We start from the raw sequence: 25750 nt of genomic DNA, 5'->3' as shown, positions 1-25750 counted from the left end.
ACGTTGGTCCACAGCGCAAAACGTAGTAGTTTCACAATAATGGCTCTAAAATTGTGACATGCCTATGTTTCCTTTTGCCTATTCTTTTGTATAGGCATACCTCAGGTCACGTGACTGCCCAGTTTTCCCCTGGCGAAAAGAAAAACATGGCGGACATCCCTTCTATTTTCGGTGGAAAATGAAATATTTTAAGATAGTTTAAGGCTTAAGTGTCGTTTTGATAACCTTTCTGACGACAAATGTACATTGTATCTTCATAATCTTCGTTCGGTTTATGTTTATGATCTTTAGTTTGTTCGTTTCTACAAAGATTCTTTCAGGTCTCGATAGAAAAACGTTGGACTGTTACGTTTTCTACTGTTGCTATGGTGATAGCTATGGACGCTATCAACAACGAACCGGAAGGAAGTGGACGTTCGGTTCGTGGCTCTTAAAATTACATCAGACCCTAGACATCAAACTAAGCTCCTATGCAATAAATAATGATTTCTGTTACATTTTTATGGATGTCTTTCATTACAACCAAATTTAATAAAACGCTTGGAACAGATCGATGCATATTAGCAACATTATAAACTATAACATGTAACAATACATAAAGACAATACTGTACAGTTTGTGTGATTTATATGATTTTATTTAACAAAATAATCCTGACGGATTAGATTAATACCAGAAAATGTAATCAATAAAATAAACGGCTGGCGATAAGAACTACAAACGGGCGCATGACACTGACATCACATAATGACGTATTGATAATCCTCACTTGTGAGCGACCTCTTTATTAGATCTTTCAGGGGGTATTTACTGATGTTTTCTAAGGTTGGTTGCAAAAACACATCTTAAATCTGTGTTAACCAAAGATCCCATTCCAGGAATCTAAGCAAAAAGCCATTCAAAAAGTCCATTATGCTATGGTCTGCCAGTGTGCTGCTGACATGCGCAATCGTGCAGTCATGCCCACTGTCGGTTTAAAGGCCGAGGGCGCGTTCACTATCATTTCAACATCGATTTTACTTTTAGCCATTATTCTAAACCAAGCACTTAAGGCTGTCCTCCAAGCCTATAGTTCCCCAGATTCTATGATATACTTACACCAAAACAAAAAGCAATTTAAGTACTGGGCTTTGAAACCTCTATGAAAGTATGACTGTAAGACCCCTTGCCTATGAAATGGGAATATTTAAGTTTTTGGCTTAGAGCTGAACGACATACATCGTTGGAAAGGTCTCATCCTGGAGAGTAACATATGTGAAGATGTGGTTTCAACATGACCCCTTTTTTTAAATAATGCCCTTTGAACCTTGACCCGAGGGCATGTTTGAAGGCTTATACCTCAGCAACAAAAGGGGCTACAGACATGGGAATAACTGTTTTAGAGAGGTCTTGGAACAAAGTACCATGTGAGGGTAGTCAGCTCACCAAAACAACAGGGGGAGCTGCTATATATGGTTAAAATACATTTTAACAAATGTATCAATTATTTTTTAAATATCTGATAACATAAATGTGTTAACCATCCAATTAAACTCCCCTGTGTACCCTCAATTAAATATATATTACTTCTTAGGTAAGGGAAACACTGAGATTTGTCTAAAAGACTACAATTCCTCAGAGTCAAGTCATACAGCTTGACTCTGAATGGCGCCATAATTGTAGTCTTTTCCGTTTCCAAAAAAAGGTTGTAACTAGGATTATAAAAGGCTTACAAAAGATATATTCACTGAATATGTCACGGATCTCGTGTGGCCGAAGTATTTATTGCCTAGTACATATATGATCTATGTTAAAATAAAGTACATGTATCTGTTAATTTCGGATATTTTGACTATTATTCTAGAAACGGGTATTTTGGTAGTTATGTCTGGCGTTGTGCACAGAGGGAACATAATTAGGGTTGTAAAAGATGTATATCTACCCACTATATCAAATATTTACTAAAGCCGAATGGGTTTTGTAAAATAATCTAGACTATGTATATTGTAAAAAAGTGGTCAAATCAAACCTGTTTTAAAGATAGTATTAATCTGTCAGGATTATTTTGTTAAATAAAATCATATAAATCACACAAACTGTACAGTATTGTCTTTATGTATTGTTACATGTTATAGTTTATAATGTTGCTAATATGCATCGATCTGTTCCAATCATTTTATTAAATTTGGTTGTAATGAAAGACATCCATAAAAATGTAACAGAAATCATTATTTATTGCATAGGAGCTTAGTTTGATGTCTAGGGTCTGATGTAACCCGTTTTAAGAGCCACGAACCGAACGTCCACTTCCTTCCGGTTCGTTGTTAATAGTGTCCATAGCAACCACCATAGCAAGTGTTGGGGTAGCTTGTTGTCTTGGTCCCAGGCGCCAATCTCTTGATATAAGGATTTTGTGAAAACTCAATGGAGGATTTGAATGGGAAAATTTAATTCCGGAACCAGAGCAGCCGAAAAAAGAGCTGCGAACCGAACGTCCACTTTCTTCCGGTTCGTTGTTGATAGCGTCCATAGCAACCACCATAGCAACAGTAGAAAACGTAACAGCCCAACGTTTTTCTATCGAGACCTGAAAGAATCTTTGTAGAAACGAACAAACTAAAGATCATAAACATAAACCGAACGAAGATTATGAAGATACAATGTACATTTGTCACCAGAAAGGTTATCAAAACGACACTTAAGCCTCAAACTATCTTAAAATATTGCATTTTCCACCGAAAATAGAAGGGATGTCCGCCATGTTTTTCTTTTCGCCAGGGGAAAACTGGGCAGTCACGTGACCTGAGGTATGCCTATACAAAAGAGTAGACAAAAGGAAACATAGGCATGTCACAATTTTAGAGCCCTTATTGTGAAACTACTACGTTTTGAGCTGTGGACCAACGTAGGTATTACACATTTTGACATGAGACTGGGTTGGGAGAGACACAAGTTAGAGTGGAAGCCACTTATGAGTCCTGATGGACTCAGGTGTACTCAGTTGGACTAATGGCCTTCCTGACTCCGCTCACTCAGGACGCAGGACGTCAGTGATAGCAGTGATATGAATGCTTCATTGTGTTGGTTGTGGTAACGTTTGGATGTGATGAATGTTTATCCAGTGAGTGATTTACCCCTCTGTCAGCTGAGTAGGAGAGAACATACAGAAGAGGAGCACTTAAACGGTACCATTGAGTCATGTTTAATCTATTTAGCGTTTGATATGTTCTAACATTTATTCCTAAGGACACTGTCTTAATGTTGAGGTCAAGATTAAAATATGTGTAACAAACACTCACAACTATTAACTCCATGCTAGATGACAGGGGGCGAACTAAAAGTAGGTAGATCCTCATTCAGTCTGTTTTGGTAAACAAAAATCCAATAATCAGAAAACAAATCCAGAGGAGCAGCCAATCAGAGAGATCCCTCTCACCAACACCGATTCAACATGTCAAATAGGCCAAAAAAACTACTGCGACGACCACTCACGGACGGTCCAACTAGGACCAACAGACGACGATTTCCTTGGTGTGTCAGGGCCTTAAGACAGAGGCTAGGTCCACAACCGCATACTTTCAAACTATTAATACTAAATATGACGCTACATTGAGTATGTAGTATGATCCGAAATCACAGTTCACAATTTTGTGTATTTTAGTCAGCGGAATGCATATAAAGTCACATTTTACATTTTATATGTGACCAAATAATATTAAAATGACTACGTAGTTGTTATATGAACTGATATTGTTGTTTAAGTCTTTTTAAGATGAACAACCGCGCTAGCTTGATGCTTGCTTATTCAACGTAGCTCTGACCTAAAGTACACCACGTGACCTGTAGTTTAGTATGTTGTTGATGGCATACTAATGGTTGGGTTTGTTTGCAGTATTGTTTGAGTATGTAGTAGCCAGTATGTAATGTGTGAATTTGGACACAGCCAGAGACAAGGCTAAGTAGGCATATATGAAAAATATTAATAAATGAAAACATGAACTAACTAAAACATTCTTAAACTCTAGATGGAGTGTCAATGAGTAGCTCATAGAATTAGCCAATTTTGGCCAACATAAAAATCATAAATAGTTCCCATCCCTTTAAAAGTCCTTGGATCTGCTGACATTCAAACACTTGTCACAGAGTTCCCCTCAAGGTCTACAGTCCCTCATGGCCGATTCAAGAACAGTCTATTAAATGCCCTAGCAGATTGTGTTGGCTCTGAAATTACCTTTATGAAAAGACCTTTTCATAGTGCAACTCCACAACAGGGCCATAACGAAGCTCAGCTGTCATTACGCCCTGAAGACATTCATATTGAGTCCTGCAATATGGGTCTCCCAGTCTAGGAATTCACATTGTATTTCAGAGTTGTGGAAGCGCAAGAGAGCACAGCACAGCTAGGCTACACTTACTCACACAGTCTAACATGCACACACACACACACACACACACACACACACACACACACACAGTGCTGCCCTCTCCAGTTGGCTCTGCTGAGCCTGTCTCGCCCATGTAAAGCCTCAGTTACTATCTCTGAAAGAGGAACAGAGGGGGGATCACTTCACCCCCCTATTACGCCTCCCTGAAATTCACTTTTAAGGCCATACATCACAGTGGCATAAATATCAGGATAGACACGGCAGTCTGAACAGGGCTACAGACTTGCTATTGCACTGTTATTCAAATCTATGAACCGGTTCCTGCATGATTGGTCAATACCCCTCAGACTTCAAACTGACTACAATAGAAACCAGAACATTTCTACAATTCTACATCCCCCACTGATGGATTATACATTTTTTAAATCATAAAATCGAAACGATGTCGCTCTATACCCTCTAAATGTCTGAGGATGTAGAAAATGCCTAACTGGAATGCATCCCAATTAAAAAAAAATCTCTAAAAAATTTTTCACATTCTTTTTCTAAATTGAAGCTGCAGATACCAAATTAAAATCCCTGATGACATCAGAGTTTTTTGGTTAAAGCCTTGGAAACCTTTTTCCATAGTTACAGTACTCTGTGTCTAAAAGCTGAGATCCAGGACACAAAGGAGAAAAACAGCCTCTCTTGTGGTTCAGTGTGACTGCTGGCGTCCTTACAGGTGTAACAGGAGCCTCTCAGTGACTTTCTGCCCTCAGATATCTAATGAAGACAAAACAACACACTGTGCTGCAGTGGCACTTTAATAATCACAGCTGCCTTGCCAAAAGTGTATGAATGATAAACATTATTAATAGTTTTGAACACTGTTCAGTTTTGACTTTTTTTTTCCTTTTTCCTCTTTAAATGTGCTAAAGGTATAATGTCACCAAGATAGTAACTCTAATATAAGAGCTGCAGGGTTTCTGCTGCACTCTGACCAAAGTATAACTGACCACGTATCACTCTGCTCCACTCTACCGCAACCTTTTTCCAAGAGTCTCTACAGAGACAACCAGTAATTTCATGTTGAAATATGATGACTTCCAAAAAGTCCCAAACCACAATGAAGCCTTTGTGAAGGATAGCCGGATCAAGCTACAGCTGAGCCAAAGGTTACTGTGGCTGAGAAGTGCAAACTTGCCTCAACAGCCCAAATGATTTCCATACCAAAAAATCAGGCTGCAAATTAAGAAATGATGCAAATTCATAAACATGCAAAAGTCCAAAATAAATATAATGACATAAATAAATGTAATACAAATGAAAACATTCTGATAAAATATGAAATACAATAGAGAGCTAGAGAGGGTTTTTCTTGTTGTCACATTCATGACAATAAAGCTGAATTGAAGTTTTTGACACTGCAGACCACTGTAAGAGCATATTGCTTGGAGGTAGGAGGGAAAAAACAAACCCTGTATGTGGACCCTGGCTCAAGCTGAGTCAACTATGTCGTGCTGCTATCACGGTACAGAGTCTTGGATTTAGTATTTTACAATGTGTCAAGAGCAGGATACAATCTAAGTTTACCTTGTTTGCACTGTAAAGGTGAAAGAGAAAAAACAATGCAGCACTGGTAAAGTTCAAACAAGTTGCTGCTGTCTCAGTATACAAATAAAAAATCTGCTTCTTTATGCTTTCAGTTCACATAAACTGTTTTCACATGTGCACTCGTTAAAACATGCAGATACTTTCAGGAGGACTGCTCCGCATATTCTCCTCACCTGGCTGTTAACATGTCAACCTCACAGCGGGAGAACAGGGGTGTCAGACTGACAGACACAAGTCTGACGTTGAAGGAATGACGCAGAAGTTGTGGACTAATTAAAAAAGAGTCAGAAATAAAACGCTAGAAAAATAATACAAATACTTTTTTCAACAAAAGTGCAGAGAAGAATAGCTGGCTAACAGAAAACATATTGCAGCCTTTTAATTACATGAATGGAGATTGTAGCGGTCGTGTGCACACAGTCTATGCACCGGTCACAGGAAATAAATGTCACCACCCCCTCTCACTCACTCGAGGTGGATTCTATTTCTCACATCAGCTCACCCAGACTTAATGTGGAAAACATACTAGGGGGCTGGCAGGAGAAACTGAGGGCAAAGTCTGAGAGAAAAATTCAGCTGGTTGCGTTCACATCACCTCCTAAAAATGTTGGGAGTTATTCAGGATTATTCTGCATGTGTGAAAGTCAAAATAGATGTTCCTCTCTGCACTTTTGTTGATATCTTATCTTATGTGCTGAACTGAAAATAGCACTGATAGACTTCTATATTAAAGGAACAAATGTTCATCATAGTGTCAGTCCCTGTTGCTTCGTCAGAAATTTTCAGAAATGCACATATTTAAACAGTTTATGTTTCTTTCATTTCTTTCATTCTTCCTATTTTTTTCCATTGACCCCATTGTAATTAAGCCCCCTCCAGAATGTTGGCTTATATGATGTCCCTGAGTATTATAGTGTGTTGAGTAGCGCAGTTCATGATTTTTCTCTAAAGAATGTACCTCAGTAAAATCTTTTGACAAGAATAGGAATTAAGGTTGCAGATGAGGACAAATTAAATAAAACTAAACAGCATAATGCACTGTTTTTTAAAGAGTATCAATGTTCCTCATCTTGCTTGGTCTGCACCTCTTGTCATCTTCTATTCTTCTTGTTTCCTCTGCATCGTCCCCTCTCTATGCTCTTCCTTCCTCTCTCATGGTGGGCCTCTCCTGCTGTGACTGCAATTACTGCAGGAGATTAAATTAAGGGGTGGAGGTTACTCACGCGGATAAAACTCACACAAACAATAAAGGCATCTGGCTGTAACACAAATATTCTCTTAATTGTCAAACATTACATGTCCTTACACCACAGACAGAATTCTCTCTGACTGAGCAAAGGCCAAAAGAACCCATAAAAGCCATCAGTCATTCGTACAATACAGTTCAAGTGTTAATGAGCGGTACCATTTAATGTTGCAGCTCTATCTGCAACAACAGAGGACTGGGACAAAGAGCAGAGGGCAGCAGAGGAGAATAGGAGGTGTAACCTCTTAATAAAACTGTGGCATCAGGGTCCCTCACTTTATGACCTGTGGGATTAAGAGGGGACTGATCATTGTGCATGTCTGTCACAGGATGGACAAGGAGGTTAAGGGTTTACCAGAGGTCACAGGAACCTCTGAAGCAGGATGAGGCCAGCAAAGCTAAACTTTTTGTCTGCTGTGTTGTTAGTGGGCTCGGTTGTCTGTGAGGAAACTACAGTTATTCCTTTCACAGGAGACAGGAAGTCTCACAATGCAATATCAAATAACAGTTTGTGTTGGGACATAAACAGCACTGAGTTTTAACCTATGTAGGGATTCCCTATTGTTCAACCTTTAAACAGGTCATCATTTTACTCATAAACTGCAAACAAAAGTGGAAGTATTGTCTGATTTCAAAAGTGAACCAAAACAGAATTCCTTAACTTGCATTCTATTTAAGGTCAGCAGGGGGAGATGCTAATGCTTGCTAAATACATCTCAACCAGATAGCAAAACTACTATCAGTTAATTAATAACTAAAGTACCTACATCTATACACATCCTACAAGTAAATATTCTCAATCCCAAATTTCAATGCAGCCTTATGTTCTTAAAAAAAATGTTTGCCTTTGAGTAAAACGGACAATAAAGAAGAGCATTTTTTAGGGTGATCGACATGTAGCCGCTCATTAAGGATGGAGGAACAACAGTGTTTTAGCTCCTGTGGCAAAGTGACTATTACTGGTCACTACTAAAAATAACTAAATAAATAAACAGGATGAAGAAAAAATCTGGATCCAGAGTGCCAAACTAAGGGCTACAGACAGGGGGGTTACAAACTAAATTACTTCCAGTGGTTCTGTCAATATGCACTCTAAGGTTTAACGTTCAGATTTTCTCTTTTTCTTTATCGATACTATATTTCAAACAATCAGAATCAACCAATCTGTGTACCTCTCTACCAGCACATTGTGATGCCCACCTATCTGCGGTGTTTGAATTTACATATCATTATACTAATGTTAGCTGTCAACCACTTCCTACCTAACATTACTATGTAGCAAGCCAAATTCATTTTGTGGTGTGCTCTGATTGATGGTTGGACTGGATCTTCCCCTGCATGGACCCAAGTGCATTTAAATGCTGAATTGGAGCTTAGTGTTGAAATGAATGTCTCAAAGGACTATGGAAACCCTTGTAAAATGATGCCATCTCATGAATCCAACGATATCCACATGAAAACCATCCACAGCTAGCTGCATGTGGAGAATTTTCAAGGCTAGCAAAAGTGCCTCAACAGCACTCAAATCATCTTTTATAAAGCTTTATTATATGTCACACATCGTTTCTGTTTTAGTTCTGATGCACTGGTTTTGTATTTTGTGACACATTGGAGCAGAATTACGCTGGTTTTATTTATTTAATAGTAGAGTAGCAGCATGATGAGAAATATTTTCTCTGTGTGTTAAAAGGACCAGTGAGACGAACAGAGACTGTTGATGAAACACAGAGGCAGACTCAATTTCTGTTTGTTGTAGATCTCCAACAAATCAATGTTTCTCACCTGTGTCATCCAGTCGACCTGTGTGTGTGTGTGTGTGTGTGTGTGTGTGTGTGTGTGTGTGTGTGTGTGTGTGCGTGCGTGTGTGTGCGTGTGTGTGTGCGTGCGTGCGTGTGTGTACAGTTATGCTTTTACTGCTCACGTAAATGCTCAAGTTTGTTTTCTCTACATTACAAGCATTGTTTCTTCTTAACTCACAATTATGTCACCTGCTGCATTACATCAGGTAAAGGTAAACACACACACACACACACACACACACACACACACACACACACACACACACGCAGTTCATAGCTGGTTTACTCAACTTAGAAGTGTATGGGCAGAGAATGGGACTGCGTAGAAATGTGTGCATGAGCGTGTCAGTGAAAGAGAAAGAGATTTCCTTATCATACAGAAATATTCCAAAACAATGCTGTAAAACAAAAACTGTTATTGACCCATGTCAGAAGCCAAAAAATAGATAGTGGATAGGACCAAGAATCAAAACAAATACACTTCTTTTTAGATTATTTTCTTCAACAACATCTCTGTGTTGCCATGGTTAAAATAAGAGAAGTATCCTGTGTGTTCATTAAAAAGCTAATGTTTATGACATGTCTGATAGTTGGTTGGATAGCTGCAGATGTATGGAGGATCTGCATGTTTATGCTGTGCATCATACTTACTTTGGCTCAGAATAGATTAACAAAAAACCATTAACATCAAGACACGTGAGTGGGAGGGTTGAAGAGCTGGGAAGTCTGCAGACGTAAACACCAACTCTGCGACATTCCTTAAATACCAGACGCAGTTGATCCACCCGATGCCGTGCACCTGCTGCTGCTCAGCAACATCTACACGCTGTCAAGCCGGTTGAGCTTGAAGGATTGCTGTTAGCAGTCTGTAGTTGAGGTGGGGTGGATCGGAAATGCTGTGTGGGAAAGTGCAAAGCTGTGGACAGAGAGAAAGTCAAGTCCCAGAAAGGCTAAATAACACAAGGATGGTTTTCACAATCAATCTACTAAATGTTTACATATTTTTCTAAAAGTTAATATGATGAACGAGATTCAAGATCTTTTGTATATGTGTAAAACAGGAGTCCTGTATATAGAAACCACATTAAACACGTGCAAAATGTCACACAAGGTATACAAATAATAAATCTGTGAAGACATATGAAATCAGATAACTATATACGTTTCAGGATTTTAAAAAACATGTTATGACATTTAAGAGAAAACATTTGTAGCATTTGAATGAGTTAAAGTTTTTCATCTCTCTAATCTCATACATGCAAACACTACAAAATATGAAATGAAAATATTGCATTGCTCACTGAAGCATATCATAAAGATTTTGGTGGTGCAAGAGGCAATGTTACACCTCACATGTTCTGTGTTGATGTCAAGTGATCTCATGGAGGCAGAAGAGAAAAATATCTATAGTGACTAAATCTGACTGCAGTAATTCTTGAGGTGAGGAAAAACAAAATCATCAGATCTGAATGAAACAACAGTCGGGGGGGCACAGTCAACACATGTCTGTTCTTCAGAAAGAACTACAGGTTAGTTTTAACCCATTTGTGTTCTATCAAGAGACTGTAAGTGTACTAACGTCGGCCTCAAGGCCAGAATGTTTATCATTGCTTGGAAACACCTTCAGCTGCTCATTATCGCTCTCACTCTCTTTTGTTGTTGTGGTCCCATAGACAAAGTACTGACACAGCTATGGTGTACAACTGAAACATCTGTCGTCAAGATTCCTCCTCATTTCCCTCTCTGCAACTTGTCATTTTAAAATTTCTACTTAAGTGCAAGTTATTTATGTGTTTAATATTGAGTGCTATAAGCTTTGTAATAAAAAAGGTTTTCCTGGCTTCAGGTCTTCATGCTAAGCTAGGGTAACGGTAGCCCTTTTCAGACTGCTTTTTTCCCCAAAAGTGCTGTAACTTAGCTCAGCCATCATCATGTCTTTGTATATTCATATTGATTCTGCAACGGCGTAATATTGGTGTCGCAGTCTGTGAATTCCCATTGTTTTTCTGCATTGAGTAAGCACGGCGGGCGCGCCACACAAACACACAGTCAGATATGCACACACACGCATTGCTGATACGGTCTTGCCGGGACGGGACAGAGGTGGGATCACTTCATCCCCCCATTATGCCTCTGTAACATTCATATTCAAGGTGAAACGTCACAGGGGCATACATCCTGTATATGCAGCTTGAAACACCAGTCTCAATGAACAAAAAAGGTATTTTCCAAATCTTGTCTCTATGCTGTTAATTTAACTTAAAAAACATTTTACATTGAATTTGATGAATAAAATAAAGCAACAGGGCACCAATTCTTATATTATATTTAATTCAACTAAAAGCTGCATTGATATCCAAAGGGAATGAGGAATAGCATTGTATTTTATGATGAGGGTGATTTGGTCCTCAGTAATAATGAACACATGTTAGAATAAAACTTTTCAGTTGTTTTGAATTTATGCAAGTGGATGGCATGAGACTAAAACTTTCTTAGAAGATTACTTTTTTTCTAAACCAACAGTTTGATAATTCTTATTTTTATACCTGTTTATCCAAGCACTTCACTCAGTGTTCTATTTTTTTTTTTTTCATTTATCATGAAGCTTATTCATCAGACTGAGACACACACTCACACACAGTGTGGTTATCTATCTGTGTGTTTTCATCCCTCCAAGGCTGAAGCCATTTGTGTTGTTCTGCTCAGACCATCTGACTCATCTCTTCCCTGAACAACAGACCTACTGTCTTACTGCCACTGTGCACAAACACACACTTTGTACACACCGCACTGCCATAGCACTAACAGCTGTTAGTTTAATCATCAGTCTACCTGGCAGAACAATCAAGCACAGACACACGTTGCAAAGGACATCATAAAAGTTCAGATTTCATTCTCAACAGCCGTTTTCCACATGAGAAACAGACTGTGTGCATGCATGTGTGTGACTATGAGTTCATATATGCTTTGCTAAAGTGCTCATGATGGATAGGCCGGATCTTTGTAACATAACAATAAGTAAGATCTTTTACCTGCTTTTAGTAACATAACAATGAGTAAGGTCTTTTACCTGCTTTTAGTAACATAACAATGAGTAAGGTCTTTTACCTGCTTTTTGTAACATAACAATGAGTAAGGTCTTTTACCTGCTTTTTGTAACATAACAATAAGTAAGGTCTTTTACCTGCTTTTTGTAACATAACAATGAGTAAGGTCTTTTTACCTGCTCTTTTGTAATGTTAACAGACAAAGAGTAAGGTATTTTACCTGCTTCTTGTAAAGTGTCTCGAGATAACACTTGTTATGAGTTGATGCTATACAAATAAAAGTTGATTGATTGATTGATTGATATGTGTGTGAGCAATTCTGACCATTTCTTTCCAGACATCTGCTGAGGTAGGGGCTTGCAGTTATGCAGTGGTTCAGCGATGACAGGAATACTTTATCTCACAGGAGCCTAGACCGTTCTCACTGTGCAGGGGCTGGTTTTCATTTCACTATTTCACTGGGAAAAAAAATAGTGATTTAACTACAGTATAAGCATGGCGATTGTTGCTTGTGCACACTTGTTTTAAGCAAACAGAATGTAACACTGACATGACAAGCGAATGTAATCTATATAAAGTTATCTACAGAAACATTACTTCCCAAAAAATGTATAATTTAATTTTCACAATTCTAAGTTTTTATGTTCTAGTTGCGTTATTTACTACTTCTATAGTGTTGTAATGTATATCTGATTTTGATTTTAAAAAATAATATGGAGAAAGGGACTGCTTATTAAAATAAATGTGCTGAAAAGGTTGTTGCAAAAGAAAGGGGAAACATTTTTTTCTTGCACAAACATGCTGCAGAAACCATTTGCAACAGAAAAACACAGCTTTTTCAATCATCACAACAAACGTGATGGGGTTGGGGGTGGGGGGGCTGATATAAAATTTGACACTCCTCCACTACTTACCAACAGCAGAGTTTGCAGGCTGCAAATAGCTCCTCAGTTCTCCCTGAAGAATCATATGAGTTGATGGGATGTGAACTGTTCTCCTTCAGGCAGTCAGCTTGGAGCTCCACACGCTCAAGCTTACTCATCTCTCCATTTACCAGTTAGGTCTCTATCTCTCCCTCTTACATCACTCCCTCCATCCTGTCAGTCAGAGTACCAATTAGAGTGTGCAGAACACGTAAAGAAATACAGTTCTTTATCCATCCCACCTACTCCTCCTCCACTTTACTGTACATCTCTCTTTTCTTCATCTTTCTGTTCCACTTAACGTGGGGATGAGAGACAATGATAAAACAGTCATGCAGAGGGAAGCATGAGCAGTATTGGAACACTCCAGCTACTGGTCTATTCATTACTGTGTGTTACTTTAAGGTCATTTCTTCATCATAAATAACTAGTTTTCTTTTACAACAGTTTGGTATTTATGGAAATAATTATTTTTTTACTCTCTTGAGAATTTGAAATAAAAAATGTTGCTACCACTCTTTCTGTATTATGCATGTGAATCGAGTACTGCAGGGCAGTTTGGCACTTTACAGTATGTAGCAGCCTCTGTCATCAGTGTGTGGATGTAGTGTGAATGGGTAAATGTGACAAGAAGTGGAAAAGCACTTTGAGTGGTCAAAAGACTACGTGCTATAGAAGTCCATTTACCATTTACTGAAGAGCACAGTGTTAAGGTGAAAGTGACTTAAGCATGTGGTTAACGATAGAAAAAGATGTCGATCAGCTTTAAATTAGGGGGCACAGGGTAGCCATAGCGGTTACATTGCTTTCCCCATGTACATAGGCTTCTGGACAGAAAGGTGGTTCTTATACAGCAGGAAGCAGAGGATCCTGTGCAGTCCTTAGTTTGCAAAGGTCTGACACACAGCATTAGCAATGTGCTTGACGCTGATGCCGAATATGTCGATAAGCTTGTTGCAGTGGCGTGGGTTTGACTCCAAGCTTTGACACTTTGCCGCACGTCATTTTCCCCACTCTCTCATCCTGGTTTCCTGCGTTATCCACTCTCTACATCTCTAATAGAGGCATTAAAGCCCCCAAAAATTATTAAAAAAGAAAAAAGGTTTGAATAAGCAATACGTTATTTCTTAGGTCACTTTTGCCTTTATTGGACAAAACAACTGAGGAGAGACAGGAAACATTCGGAGGAGAGAGTGAGGATGGCATGCAGGATTTCCAACCTGCGGTCACTGCAGAGGGGACTCTATAGTCTGTGACATTCAAGAAGAGCATTTTTCATCCCCTGGCTTCCTCCAACAAATCCAAAGACATGCTTAATGGGGATGTTAAGGACTCTTAATTAGCTTTATGTGTGAATGTGTGTCTGAATTATTGTCTGTCTCTATAGCACTTTTTTTTACAGACATTTCTGAATAACACAGAAAGAAGCTCCTTATTAACGTGGTTATGCACTGTCGACGTCATTTGCAACCAGTGTTCAATTTTGGAATAAGACTTTTGCACATTATTTGATGTTTAGACATGTATTATGGTTTGTCCCCCTTTCTTTCTAATAACATTTAGAAACTTCAACAACCCAACAGGGGTGATTGAGATGCTTGTGCTTCACTCATGGGCAGCTTTCATGTCATATTTTTTTTACAATTTCCCAATTGACAATGAGTCACAGTTAACCTTAAGAGAGCCAATCTGCCACAAACTGAAAGCAGAAGCAAACATGTGGGAGAGATCTACTCTCCAGTCTAACTATTTAATTCCTCGTTAGAGACCTTATGGGTTTCGCCTTTTCTTTTTGAATGCCTCTCCGATCCTGCTTTTCTTAAACATGCTGAAGTTTTTTTAGGGAATAGTAGTATATTACTGTAATGCCCCGTATGAAAAAATAGGAAAAACAAAGATATATGCATACATTATGTGTGTTCTGTCTTGCACATAATATAAACCATTGTATTTTGTATAACAAGAGTAATACAACTTGCTGACAGTCCAATGCTTTGTTTACAGAGCTGTATTCTGAATCTTTACAGAGAGCTGGTATTCAGCAGATTAAAAAAACACATCCTCTGTCAATTTGGGCTAACTGATGCTGACCTAAATAACTTCCTGTAGGATTTGGGTGATGACTAAATCCCTTTCATCAGTCCAGCCAGACCTGTACTCCAACTGATACTAAAAAAACATTGATATGTTCTTTTTGTTTTCCTCTTACACCAGGAGGGATGGTGCTGCATATCCAGAAAGGCTTGTTTTCAGGTGTGTGAGTTGCTGCAGGGCATTCTGGAACAACCTTTTGACGTCAGTACAGCTGCCTGGCTCCGCCCTCCTAAATGTATAGAGGCAGAGAAGGACAATAGAGAACAAGATGAGCCATGCAGAGGAGGAGAGAGCTGTCGTTCCAGCACAGTATTACTTGAGTAATGATCTGAATTTTCTGCCCGGGGCACAGTTACTGTGATTAAGGTGTGTCTAAATGTAACAAGAAGATATTGTTTCTAAGAAACACTGGGGACAGTTTGGCCTGATACAAGATGGATTGATGTGTTTGTGCTAAAAAGTATATCTAATCTTCCAAATGCACTGTATACTTGAGAAAATATTCACTGAACACTACAAGTCTTAATATTAATGAAAAGAGCAGCAGTGATGTGTTTATAATACATTGTAGAAGTGTTCTATTTAAGAGTAAAACACTGTACTATTTAGAGCTAGATGCTTCCCTGAGGGTGTTGAAATGTTAAAGTGCTTTGACGCATGTTAGAGCAGCACATAGCTGAAATTCTTGTCATATTTCACATTCTGAAATACCTCCTGAAACTCTGAGGTCATTCCAAGTCATACAAGTCGTACCAGGTGATACAGAGGAGGTTTCCCTGTTTCAGTAAGAACTGTAAACGAAAGGGTATAGCATGCAGCACTATAAAAAACATATTCAGGGTTAGAAGTAGAAGTTAGAAGAAAACATTGCGAAATTGCAAATTTTAACTACAGATCATTGTTTTGTGTGAGCCAAATTCAGGATGAGATGAGGAAAAAAAGTTCACCGAACAGTTTTTTTTTCTCTTTGGACAAGATTCATAGATAAACATGGAGTAAGAATACCCTTTCCAATTGCATACACGTTTTTAAGTGTTATTGCTATTGCTCTTGAAAACCCCCGCTCTAGGCTGCACTGTGGTGCATTGGTTAACGCTGTCGTCTCACATCAAGAAGGTTCCTGGTGCTAATCCCTGGTTACACAGGGACCTTTCTGTGTGGACTTAACATGTACTCCGACTTCCCTCCACAGTCCAAAGACATGCTCGTTAGGTTAATTGGTGACTCTAAATTGCAGTAGCTGTGATTAATGACTGTTTGTCTCTATATGTGTCAGGCCTGTGATTGACTGGCAACCCGTCCAGGCAGTACCCTGCCTCTTGCCCAAAGACAGCTGGGATCAACCCCAGCCCCCCAATATGATAATGGCTGCATAGGACCTCCACTGTGCAATCTTGGTGAAATGGATCTTGATGAAATGTCCTCGTGTTCTATGTATATCCTGCATTGTAAGTGAAAATACCCTAATACATGCTCTCTCTTTCTTCACTTTTGGACCGCTCTAACTTTTTTTTACCTACCTTAATAAACCTTTTCTACATGGCCTGACAAACAATATATGACATGGTCTCTCTGCACTTTATACCATTAGCATGCCTTTGATTCTCTCTTTAGTTTGGTAATTGTACCAAGACTTTTTTTTTGAGACCCTCAACATTTGGCTGTCCAATCGGCAGCTAGTAAGATTTGAAATAGTCTTTCCAAAAGCTTGAAGTCTTTTGATTCAGATTTTAAGAAGGAGCCAAATATAATCAACTTTTCCCTACTGTTCACTATAGGCCTATATACCTAGTGTTTATCTGTCAGGACATGAAAGCTGGATACCTTCCCAGCTTGTGCACCAGTCAGAGTGGTGAGTAATAGGCCAACCAGCAGGGGTGGGGCTCTGCTTGAGGTTCAGTTTAAAACACATCGGTTTCTTCTAGGCCACAAGGGTTAAGAACAGAGCAGCTGCAGAAAGTGAAAATCAAAGATTGGTGGAAAAAAATGGGAAAATGGAGAATTTCTGGATTGCGATAAAGAGTTGACTTTCTGGATGGTTAAGTCATCTGGTCTAACATGAAGAAAACCAGTGCTGTAGTCATGACTGTTTGAAGTGAGACCAAGTCATGACCAGAGTGTATTGAGAGAAAGACATGAACAGGACTTTGATGGGGTTTAGACCAAGAGAAAAACATGGCATGACTACAAGATCAGAACAATGTGAGTCCCTGACTTCGTGACACAAACCTACAATAAAAAGTGGAACATGCAAACCACTAGCACTACAATTAATCTCAAAGATCCACATTACCACGGCTATAAACCCACAAAGAAACTATTGTCATATGTATCTATCCAAGAGTGTTCCAAGAAAACTGTTGATATCAAATCGTTGAAGAGTTTTTTTTTAATGTTCCCCCTCTAAAATATATACTGCCCATTGTTGTAACAATGACAAAAAAAGAGGAGCAAACAACACTCACTAGCACTAGGATTTGAATTGATAATAGTTAGATATTTAATCATTTCAATGCAGCCAATTCAACATGCTTCTAAAAGCCACTCTAACCCTGAAAGGGTTGGACTTATTTTAAATGGTGAATTTTTATCTGATGGTTTAACTCCACCGGTGATGGTAACATTATGCTTCGGATGCACTCAGATCTATTTTGGAAGGCATGTCTGATCCTAAATCGCGCGTGAAGATGGAGCCTCCCTTTTTTTCCGGCAAGGCCTGGGTGGACTGACAGACATGAAGACACCCATCAAAACCCACAGAGGATTCTAAAAATACTGTGCTGCTGAGGGAGGAACCATAGCAGAGAGAAAGAAGAGTGAAGCAAAAGTCAACTATTCTATCCACATGTAAAAGATAAAGTAATAGAATTCAAAAACGGATGTTTCCATGGCACAACATCTGTCTCTCTATCTCTATCAAAATATGATTCTTCATATGTTTACTTCCAAACGAGCTTTAGCAGAGAGATAGATACAATTAGTAAAACGACAATGAGTGGTGAAAAAAACAAAGCCAAAAGTAAGAGATCAACATCTTTGATCCTGATTCAGAGTTGTAAAACCTGTTGACATTGTTACTGTTGTTAAGGAAGACCAGCCTTGAAAACAGATAACTGGGAACAGCTTGACCCTGCTGAAAGACTCCATGTGTTAGACAGAAACTTCTGTATGACCAGCTCATCTTGAAATGTATCTCGAAAAAACAACTTGTGTTTTATATTTGAAACAGAAGCTATTTCAAATGATTAAACACTTGTAAGTATTGTCTGATAATGTAATAGAAATTTTGCAGGAATCAACCATTATTATGTATTACTGCCATTTCTTACACTAAAGTGAGCGACTGTGGCTCAGTGATGGTTGTCTCTCAACTGGAAGGGTGTGGGTTCAATCCCCAGCTCCTGCAGCTATGTCTGATGTTTCCTTGGGCAAGACAAGTTGCTCCCACTGCTCGTATGAATGTGTATGAATGGGATGAGTACTTCTGATGGTCCCATTACATAGCAGCCTCTACCATCAGTGTGTGAATGTGTGTCACCTGCGGTGTAAAAGCGCGTTGAGTAGTTGGACTACTAGAAAAGCGCTATACAAGCTGAAGTCTGTTTACCAAATTCTGCACAAGGCACATAAACAGAGGTGAGTAGAAGTGTAATCAGAACCAGTCATCCATTATGTTACATTTCATATTTAGAAACTATGTGAAGAGAACTATGTGAAGTTTAATTGAAGTGCTTCACTTTAATAAGACCTCGCTGTGTCTACTTATTTCAACGCATATGAAATTGTGAACTCTCATGCATGGAAGGCCATTTCCACCAATAATATATAAATATATAAATAGGATCATATACATTTTATTTAGTTTTATTTCTTCCAAACATGGCAATACACACAACGCTTCATTGAAAACGATTCACAATTTCACAAATCACAACACATGTTCGGAAAGCAGCAGGGAGAAAGTCAATCTCATTTTGTCTGCCCCTTACTCAGAGAAAAAACAAGTCATCTCTAGATGCTGATTACAATCACTTGGCAACCAATACCACAGCGACATAAACAAAATCTGACAATTCAGAGTCTTTGACTTCATGGTAAAATGGACTTGAGCTATTCTTTTCTTCTGACTACTCAAAGCACTTTTATACCGCAGGTCACACCTACACATTCACACACATTCACACACTGATGGCGGAGGCTGCTTTGAAGTGAGACCATCAGAAGTAACTATTCCCCATTCGTCGGTGAAGCAGCGGGAGACGACCGATTGTATCAACTGAGCCACAGCTGCCCCTTTGTTTCCACATGAAGTGATGAGAAGAACAAAAAAAAATGTGCTTCAAATTACATACAGTCAAATAATTCACTCCTCCTAAATCAGTGGTTCCCAAAGTGGGCCGTGACCAAGACATTGTCTGCATTTTGGATTGGAGTAGGAAAGGAGTACCCACTGCTTGGCAGGAGAGCTCTGACCACACTTCTTCCATTTGCCACATCCTACCTATGTGAGATTGTTTTTTCAGCAGTTGCATCAATCAAGACAAAATACAGATCAAAGCTAGACATTGAAAATGAACTGAGAGTGTCTGTCTCACAGCTGCAGCCCAGGCTGGAGAAGATCTGTAGCACAAAACAAGCACACACAAGTCACTGAAATTCTTGCAGGACCGGGAGAATGGAGCTTGAAAGAAGATTTTCATTAAGTTTCTCAGAAGGAGCTGTTTACTTTCAGAGAGTCAAGAAATTGTTAAAAACGATTATTACTGTTGCATCTTAAAAAAGTGTTCAGTTGAATGTTGCAGTTATACTCTTTATTGCTACTTTAGAATTGGCTTTATATTTTTGTTTAAGTTTAATCTTCACACGTTGATGCTGCCATTCTTTTTCTGTTTTGGCAAATCTCAGATAAATTCTAAAAATACAGATATTTGACTATAAAGGATGTTATTGTCAGTATTTTTTGTATACTCACACACACATATATATATATACACACAAAATGTATTCGGTAACGTGTGGGGGGGCCCAAAGCCGTTTTTATGTTCAAGGGGGGGCCTGGCAAAAAAAGTTTGGGAACCACTGTCCTAAATGTTATTAACGTGAAATTCACACAGCTCTTCAAATCATTCTTTAAAGATTTCAGCAGTTTGATTCCAACAACATAAATACAAATCTGTTTTAAAGTTGTCTGTGCAAACTGATGCTCAAGATTGAATCTCATCCTTAAAAAAAGACCAAGTAACTAAATAATAATGAGGTACTTAGTTGTTTTATTTAGAAAATGTAACAAAGATTTGTGCTTCCTTATGATAACTCACTATTTGGAGGTACATCATTACTTTGAGAACATGTATTCATCACATTCACAGAATTGAGCCTCCCTACTCATGCCTGAAAAACGTATTGATAACAGATACAACTTTGTATTCCTTGTTTGGGGAGAGAGTGGTATACATTTAACAGAAGAAGAGACAGGTAAATAAAACTGAGTCTGAGTGAGATGAAAGGTCAGAGGGGAGAAAAACAGCTCTAACTTTGCACCAGTGTGGAGGAAGGAGACAGAAAGGTGGCAAAAAGAAGAGGAAACAACACAAGATGAAAGACAGAGGAGCAACAAGAAAGAAAAAACTGTCCGACAAACTGCCTGAATCAAAATAACTCGGCTCTCGTTGGCTTAGGACGTTTCATGTGGAGGGTTTTCCTCGACATTCTGCTGACTCACTAATCCTGCTATTTACTTATTATGTCAACAGCTGAGTAGCAGCAGGAGGGAGCCTCCAATCAGGATAATTGGATTGACTTAGCAATACAGGAGGGTTAGAACGGCGATGTGAAGACTACAGGGAGAGAGGATGGATTTCACTGACAGCTCAATTCCACCAAATATCTTTGTTAGATCAGCACAGCACAAACAGAAAACAGAATATTCTCCATACACGAATGTATTTACAGATGCAGTGGTGAACATAAACATGCAAGGGACTAGCTTATATAGCCAGCCTAGAAATAAAAGATAACTCTGTGCCACACCTTTATCAACATTACAACATGAAAATCATTACACAGTCGTACAGCATTTCATTTTGTGTTTTGTTTAATAAAATGACGCTAAAATAAGTTTCTATTGGACAAAAAAAACCTACAGTATGTTCCACATAAATATTCCTTTATAGTGAGGATTCTAGCAAAGGAATAGGCACTTAAAGGGAAAATACGCTTTATTATAACAGGTTTTATTCTAATTGCGCTTGAAAAAAGTTATATCTAAAGTGATAATGTTGTACATTTATTGTCTTCTGTAAGTGTAAAGCAATTTTTAATCCTGGTTTTGGAAAGTGCTTTTTATATCAAATTGGACCCAACTGTTTGCTTTGATGTATTATTAGCCAAACAATTGATTTTAAGGTTCCTTTAATTACTTTAAAGGCACAACATGGGCTGGCCTCTTCCTATATTTCTAAGGTTTTAACCCCTTATTAACCAAGAGGACACAGTCTGAGATCCTCTGGCAGAGCTCTACTGGCTGTTCCAAGGTTCAGGCTGAAAAATAAGGGGGCATGCTTTTTGCTGTCAGAGACCTCAGACTCTCAGCCTAACAGAGGAGATCAGACTCGAGTCAGTCCCTTGTTTTGCTTCTCTACTTAAGACTTTATTTTACAAAACAGCTTTTACTCTGTGATTTCATTTTAAATGTGAATATTTAGTCTGCTTTTGTTGTATGTTTGTTTCACTGCCTTAGCATGTTTGGTCTGTGGATTGTTTTTATTATAGTTTATTGTGTTTGTTCTCAAGAGTCATCTTTTGATTCTTCCAGAAAAAAACATTGGATTATCATGAAACCTCCTAATCTCTGCCCATGTACTACAGATGAAAACAAGGTCATTGTGTTGTATATTGTCCGTGCATGATGAACAATAAATAATTTTACACAACAAAATTATTTTAAAAAAGAAAGAAAATAAACACCATGTAGAAAAAACAACAACAACCATTCACGGCTTTCTCTCTACTATGAAGGGCAGGGTTTGAGGATGAAGCTTCGCCTTATTTTAGCCCAGAGTGGGAAACATTCACAGTTCACATCATTCAGTAATAATATTACTATAATAATAATATTAATCGATTGATGGCAAAACAATCGATAATCGAATTGACTCACTAAAGTGATGATTGGAAGTTAAATAGCTGAAGTTGTCGTATTGACATTTAAGATGTTGGCTGAATGTTAAGTCATGCAGTAACTAGCATGAAAGCAAACATTACGTCTTAGAAATTGTAGCAGGAAGTCTTTGAGCTGCACGTAAACCTGACATCATAGTAACGATGGTTATATAAGATTTTAATGAAACACAATTTAACCTTGACGCTCATAAGGATGTGCTATGACAAAAAATATTGAATTCATTCAGTGACTCATTTACATTTCTTTGGAGTGGATCCCACTTAATAATAATAATAACTTTATTTGTGTAGCACTTTTAAAAACAAGGGTTTACAACACCACAACAACAAAGCAACCCATGAATGAGACACCCAACCACCAACAACAACACAACGCCAACAGTTAAAGAACTCAAACAAAAACCCAACCAACATCAGGACTTGAACACCACAATAATTCAAGCAACATAATTAAATCTTTGAAAAAAAAGATTACAGGTAAACTCACTTGTTCTATTTTGAGATATTGCAAAGGCCCTTTAATCTGGTGAGACTGTTTTGTGCTGGGATGCCCTTATATTATTTTTCATGCAATCAATTTCATTGGATGTAGATGCCAGAGGAGATGCTATTGGCTCAACCTAAATGTATCAGTAAGCTCCATTTAGGTGATGCTGGGTATAGAGCTTCACCAGTGTAAGAGAGAACATGGCTCATATTTGGTGTTTAAAATGAATTTTACAAACATTCTACAAAGAACCACGCAATTTGCACAAACAATAATGGAACATGGAAAAGGTTAAATGATCTTTGATTTATTTGATAATCAGTGTATATTTGAATTGTCATACAAGACAAAAAGTATACATATCCTGTTCAGGATCAAGCCTTCAGAGACTCCTGTTAGAGTTAGACATCAGGAAGAACACATATGGCCCTTGGTATAAAGTGGACTTGGGGATAAGGCTGCAGGTTTGAACATATGGCAGGAATGACTAGTGGGGGATGGGCAGTGATTTAACCCCTCAGTATTTAGACTTCTTGGAGTGGGTGTATGGACCAATAGCGAAGGAATCAGCAGCTTACATTAATGCAATGCCTACAAGAAGCTTATATCTATATACTTTAGCAAATTAGCAAACTACTGGAAGTGGTGGCAGGTCATGCTCTGTGAAAATACATGGTATGGTTTGGGTGAGGGGTAGAACTTTTATATATAACACAGGTGGAGGAGTCTTTTGTAATGTTGACCTTTGTGTGTGTTGGTAGTACTAGTATGCATGAGGACATATTCACAATGCAAACAGGTAAATTGGAAAACAGTTGACAGGAAACCAAAGCAAGCAAAGAAGACTATTAAAAAAACAGTAAACTCTGCACAACTAAAAAGTTAAGATCTGAAATCTTCCACTGATACTTTCCTTGAAGATATGGCTGGTTTGAAAGTAAATATTGAACATATGTGTAGTGTACACACATGGCGAAATACGTGATGACGTTAAGACAAAGCGTAGGCTGTATGTTACCGGAGGAGTGTGGAATAAAAGGCATGAAAACGGTCCAAGCGTGGTGATGTCGTTGGTGTTGATACGGTTCAGAAACACTACAGTATGACACAAATGTTGTCACAACAGTTTGGCTGGCCACCCCCCTCAGGCAGGACAACAAGTAGAATGTTGTTGGTCTGAGTATCACAGTAGAGTGGTCCAGGTTACAATGGGGAGGGGGGAGGTTGGGGTATCAGAGAGAACAGCCCAGACACATCATGAGGGTGGGGGCTGGGCTGCTGAACGAGGACTTTAACATTCCTGTGTGACTGATAAACAACTGATAGTTATCACACATGGGGCTCCAGTACTCCTAGCTTGTAAAAGTTCTGTGTTTCAAGGGTGCATACTGTGAGCTGCCTGCTGTCAAACACTTGTACTCATGTTTTGGTTGAACAGAATCGTTTTTAAAGAGCTCTTTGTGGATATAGTTGTTTACTGACGAATATTCGAGCCTCATCTTTTAATCCTACATTTCATTCCATAATCAGACTGCGATCTCAATGTGTTAAATGTACGTCCTTTTGATGTTTTACCTTCAATTTGAATGTTGTGAAGGCGTAATGAGGGGACAAAGTGACCACCCTCTGTACCCTCGGTAGTAACAGGCGTTACAATGATGGGACGGGATCGGCGAGACAGGATAGGCGGAGTCAGCAGGGGAGTGCAGCGGTGTGTGTGTGTGCATGTCTATGAGGAGCTCTCGCTGTACCGTTCTCTCTTGCACTTCTGCAACGCCATAAAGCAATGTTCAATCAGAGAATGGGACACTAATATTACACCGCCACAGAATCAATATGAGAGTACAAAAAGGTACTTTTGGCATTGTTGCCGAATCCCAATATGAAAAAGGCTTATGTGTCTCATATCACTTCACATTGGTCTGCACCCCCGCTCTGGTTCCAACACAAATCTGAGATTCACGTCATGGAAGCTGAAACATTAGCAGGCAGTGGTTTCACACTGGGAGGGCTCAAACACCTCAAACAGGTCAGCATTATGACCCTGAGAATGTGATACTATTAGATGTCAGAGTGGGAGAGAGGAGGGGGATGAGGCAGAGACAGTGGGAAGGGTAATGATACAAAGCTATGTTGGAGAAATAATGGGATGACCCATTGGTGAAACTCCTGCCTGAGGACACTGACATCAAAACCTGTTTGATGCCTGTGACAACAAATACTGCTGTAGAACATGAGCCTGTTTTCTTCCAACCACCCACAGTCATGTCACCAGTTATCTATGATCTGTACAGCAGACAGGCGCTCTTAGAATAGAAAAATCAAGGCGTGCACTAAAGGGGTAAAAAAAAGGGACAATGGTTTAAAAGATATTGGGATTTTTTTTGTAGTGACTCTTATAATACAAAGTTGGTTTGGGTATATGAAAAGAATGTAATCAGTACCATGGTCTGCACTTCAATTATTCTGGATTAATGGGTCCAATCATAAACTTTATATGTGAAATGACTCATGACTTCAATCCTTGAACACTTGTACCCGTGTCAAAAACCACTGAGTCTTCACACCTTCACACACACAAAGACAACAGACGACATACAGGAATTACAACCTCAATGCTGTGTGCCTCTGCCAAACAGGAAACCTGTAGTTACCATCCCATAATGTAGTCATGGCAGTGATCGGGGGAAAATTGTTTTTTGAGAACATTTCAAAGAACACAACACCATTAAAGAGCCCAAGTAAGTAAAGACTCAAAAGTCAAGGTTGAATAAGTTTACTGTAAACCCCTCAATTACAGACCTGCTGTTGTAACTGTTTCATAACTTACTATCAGGTGATTAATCAGAAGTTGCATCGATATACACTATTCCCTTAAGTTTGGGGAAAAAATTAAACTTGTGTATGTATGTGTGCATATTTTTTAAGACCATCATGTCGACCTTTTTCTAAAGCTTAAAGCATTTGAAGTGGTTTAACATTTTACGTTTTTAACAGTACAAGTACCTTGTG

The 25750-nt window shown here is 38.7% G+C and overlaps 1 long non-coding RNA gene across 1 annotated transcript in view; it reads left to right on the top strand.

The window, feature by feature from the left end:
• Positions 1–27: 27 nt before the first annotated feature.
• Positions 28–25750, top strand: part of LOC132995636 (uncharacterized) — a 169882-nt gene continuing 144159 nt past the window's right edge. Inside the window, exon 1 of the long non-coding RNA XR_009677039.1 lies at positions 28–196. This is a non-coding gene — a long non-coding RNA (uncharacterized LOC132995636). The remainder of the gene's footprint in view (positions 197–25750) is intronic.

Source organism: Labrus mixtus, chromosome 20 (genome assembly GCF_963584025.1).
Source record: "Labrus mixtus chromosome 20, fLabMix1.1, whole genome shotgun sequence".
NCBI lineage: Eukaryota > Metazoa > Chordata > Actinopteri > Labriformes > Labridae > Labrus > Labrus mixtus.
The sequence above is the reverse complement of the archived record's forward strand: the minus strand, read 5'-3'. Positions and strand labels throughout refer to the sequence as shown.